We start from the raw sequence: 4833 nt of genomic DNA on the forward strand, positions 1-4833 counted from the left end.
GCCGCTCGCCGCCGGCCCCGCCAGCGCGATGCCCCCGCGCAGCCCGGGGCTGCACCGTGTCGTAGCCAGCGGCTCTTCCCTCCGATGCGTTTACTCGTTTTGAAACTCCGAGATTTTCGTCAGCTCAAGGACGTTTGTTGCAACGGAATAAACTTGTCAAGGCAAGAGGCTCCAGCTTCTCAGAGAAGACCGGAGAGTCCCTGCTGGTGCATTTCCCGAAGTCAGGCCGGGGTGGGAGCTGGCGTAACAGGGTGAAATCGCGAAACACCAGTTTAGACGTTCCGGATGAAGGGAGCGCGATGTACCGATGGGGCGCGGGTTTTTTAAGCTTCAGGCTTTGGACAAAGTCCCCGTGACCCCTGTGCCTGTGCGGCCGGGCTGGGCTAATGCCACCCGCCGTCGGGCACGTTAACCCGCCGAGGATGGACCGCGCCGTCACCTTCGGGGCCTTTCTTATTAGAAGTTTACAGCAGCCTGGGGCATTCTTGATGAAATATACAGGAGGTGTAATGGCCCTTTAAATTTTTGAATCGAGGAAAATTACTCATCGTGACAGTTAATAGTGCGTCTGAGTAGTTTCTAATGACATCTTAAAAATACTTTGCCGCAGATGTAATACGGTTCTATAACAAGAAAAAGTATCATAAGCATTTCTTTGATAATCAGAACAGCAGTGTTGGCAATATTGTGTTAGACTGGAGCAAAATGAGGAAAGATTATTTATAAATAAAATCTCTAGCAGCTGTTTTAATGGAGACCAAAGAAGTAGGATGGCATGATGCTCTTCATATCAGAATCTTCCTAGCTTATTTTTCACATGCAAAAATGTATATAGAATGCAAGAAATATTTCTGCAAAATATATACACATATATATATGTCCAGTATATCTTACAGTATAATGGTGACAGATGCTTTTAATAAAATCAAAACTACTGCCTAGGCAACAGGGAAGTTCTTTATTTCATGTGGCCCAGCACATCATAACTTTAAGCATACACAAAGTTTCACTGATTTCAGTAGGACTGCTTTACTATTTAAAGCCACACGGTGACAGAAACACTGTGTTGATATAAAATTTAAATATATAGGAGGAGCCTGGTGGAAAAGGTACAGAGGTGGAGAACGTTAAGAAACAGCACTATGGAATTAAATTAAGGGTTAGCTCGTGGGGTGACTACTAAAGCTGATGTAATGACAATGAATCAACGAGGGGAATGAAGAGCTTAATTGCAAGGCAAAGGTATCCCATTAGTCGATGAGATGGGCTTGTACAGAGCCTTTCCACCACAGTAAACATTTGGTTCTAATTGCCCAAATACATAGACTCACATATAGGGTTTAATTTGGATTTCATTAACATGACTCTTACACCACAGCAAATCCACTTAAATGCATAGGGTTTATATAAGCATGAGGTCAGAATAAAGTTCCTTTTTTTTTTTTTCATGTCCACTGTTTTGCTTCTTTTGTGAGTGAAGCAAATATCCAGTGTACAGGGTTGCCTCCCCAACATTTCTCTTGACTTTTTCTGGTATGGTTTCATGGTGTTTTCACAGTTTCTTTACATTCCCCTCTTTTATTTCAGCAACAACTAGATCACAGTTTCTCTGCTTGCTTTATACAACTCCAGAAAACACCAGCAATTAAATGTGGGCATTCTGAATGCATTTACAGAATTACTGGAAAAGTGATTGTAATGCATAGAGTTCATTTAATACATATACTTATTCTGTATGTACTTTGCTGAACAGTGGTGTTAAAAATACTGTTAAGTACTTTGTTAGAAGTGCACAAGACTGCTATCCTTATTTTTAATCTTTTTAAGTTAAATGTAGTAAAAATATTTTCATTAAAGAGCACACAGAGCCCAATGGGGAAGAATTTGTTTGAGATGCTCAGTTTAACAGTTATTCTTGGAGAGCTTTCTATAGAAACTCCTTTTTAGAATAATAAGAATAGTCTATAATTAACATCTGCACACAGAATGCTGGTCAAGAATCGCTGTCTTGTAACTATTCTAGTCAAGTTCTTGGAATAGGAAGGCCTTTAAGAACTGTGTGGAATGCAACATGATTTCAAGACTTGGATAGTGAAACACTATGAGCTGAAACTCTGGCTCTTCAGTTTGGGAATGTTTCATTTTTCTTAGCTATAGGATGATTAAAATGAATACAGAGAAATTAACCTATATTAAGAAAATACTCATTTTTGTGATTTCTCCACTCCAATTAGGTTTTATTTTGCAGGGGGAACAAAACCAAATCACCCCAGATTTATTTTTCTGTCCCTTTCATGCTAATTCCTAGAATAACTTTGAGGTATATAATAATAATTAAAAAATCAAATTGGAACTGCTAAATTTGGTTACAAAGGTGTTGCGACATAAATTACAGATAGGTAAGAGAGGAAGATAATTACGAGTCCTCTTCTCAAAACCATGCGTAGGATAGTGGGAAAAGTAGTGCGCTACAAGAAGAGAACTGGCTGTTTAATTAGCACATAGAAGAGTAAGATGTTAATTCACTCATCTGTCATGGCTTACACATACCAGATTAGAAGACAGTCATGGGAGAGCTAATGAACATTCATCCTTGCACCACTATTAAAAAAAAAAGTTTAATGAAAGGCAATGCTTCCCTAGTATATCCCATTCAGGCATAGAACTGATACATCTCAAGTTTACTTGTTGAATTTAAGTAGACCAAGTAGTGTAACCCTAGTTTGATGTAGGAAAGTACATATTTTTTATTCTGTTGATAAGCAGGTAGTATGGATGTGTGATGATCTGTGAGTAGCTCATCTCGTTTGCAGAGTGAAATGTCAGTGAAAGCATTAAAGATTACAGTTCTACACTACTTTTCCCTTTTCTTGCTGTGCTTTCCTAAGTTAATTGTTTGTTAAACTTATTAGTGTCTCTTAGCTGACCTACAACAGCAGGTAACCCAGCAAGGTTGCTGATAACTGCCTAGTTGAGAGGAGCAGGGGAGAGGATTTAGAATCTGAAGCATCCGAGGGATAAAGTAAAAGACATAGGAAAAAAGCACTCCTGTGGTAAGTATGCCCATATATTTATTTATATGGAGAGTTGGAGGGCTGATTGTTATTGGAATTTACATTTTTTAGGTTTTGATCAAGAAGGCATCTTTGAATATTTTTCTGTATTTAAAGAAGAAGAAACATATTTCTTCATATTTCTAAAAAGAGAAATGTTATGTTTGAGATGGTCAGAGATGCCATTTGGGACTTGGTGCAATAGCCTGTGGGTTAAATCTCTGTATACATGTTTTTTCCAAGCACACTGAATTGTTGTCACATATGTTTGTCCTAGTAAGTGCTGAAGATGGGAGCACATAGCTGTAGAGTTACTGTTGTGGTGTGATTCTGGGCATGACAATGGGAGAAATGGATAGAAATCTATTTTGTAAAACTGCTAAACCAGATTCCATTTAATTAACTAGTTTAATCCCCAGAATACATATTTCATGTTCTGTTTTGCAAATCTTTTTTCTGAAACTCATTGATTGATGTACTATGTATTTTTTATTGTGTCCTTACTACCAGCCTGGAGTACATTGAATCTGTCACCTTGAAAGCCTTGCTCTTTAGCATGAAGAGTTATCACCATGTTTAAGTGTGTGGAGAGGCTGATATCTACAATTTAAGGGATAATTTTTTTCTTTTGCAATTTTTAATAGCATGACACCTAGTTTTTATAATGTTCTGGGGTATTGCTTTAATGGCTATCCAGTCCTTAGTTACAGTAGGCCTTGTCTCATTTCTGCTTTTGTGGCCTCTTGTTATTTTGTTTTGTCGCTTCATGGTAATTGTTTTAATTCCTGTCTGGGGAAATAAATCTGATTTAGCTGGTAAGTTATCTGTTCACTACTTTGAATCTGAAAACTGTGAGCAAGTATAGTTTTGAGAAAAGAAGCAAAAAAAAAAAATTCAGATATTATTTTTTTTTTTTTTTCCCCCACCAACTTGTTGGCTGTTTAAAGACAGAATATGCCATAGATTAGTTGCCTTTCTATAATGAAAGGGGCTGGAGTGCTGTGATAGAACACTATATCTCTATTAGACTGTTAAAGTATCTCATATCTAACGTGTCAGCCACATTTGAACCAGAAAAGTTACAAAATGTGAGAGCAGAACAAGATAACAGTAATAGAAATTACTTGTTCTCAGTGGCTTTTTTCTGTGAATCCCCCAGCTCAATTTTCTGTGATGTCTTGTATAATTTTATCTTTGACTTGCAAAGTACAGTATTAATGCAATGGTTTTGTCAACTGAATTTGTGAGATTACTGCCACTGAGTAGACAGCTCAGTAGAATCAAAAGTACATTTCTAAAAATATCACCAAATTGGATGGCATTATAGGATGCTTCCTGATTCAACCTAAGTAACAGTCAGCAATGCATTAGCCACAATGCTAGTGGTGGTAGAGTCAGAATTATTTTACCACAGTGTTTAAAATGCTTTGCTACTCCATGGTGGCATGAATCACAGAATCATCAAGGTTGGAAAAAACCTCAAAGATCATCTAGTTCAACTATTAACCTCACACTGACAGTTCCCAACTACACCATATCCCTCAGCGCTATGTCTACTCTACCCTTCAACACCTCCAGAGATGGGGACTCCACCACTTCCTTGGGGCAGCCCATTCTAATCCCTAACAACCCATTCTGTAAGGAAATGCTTCCTAATATGTAGTCTAAACCTTCCCTGGCACAACTGGAGGCCATTACCTCTTGTCCTATCACTTGATACTTTGTTAGAGAGACTCATCTCCATCTCTCTGCAACCTCCTTTCAGGTAGCTGTAGAGGGC

The sequence above is a fragment of the Athene cunicularia genome, assembly GCF_003259725.1.
Source record: "Athene cunicularia isolate RWA chromosome 1 unlocalized genomic scaffold, athCun1 chr1_part1, whole genome shotgun sequence".
Lineage (NCBI taxonomy): Eukaryota > Metazoa > Chordata > Aves > Strigiformes > Strigidae > Athene > Athene cunicularia.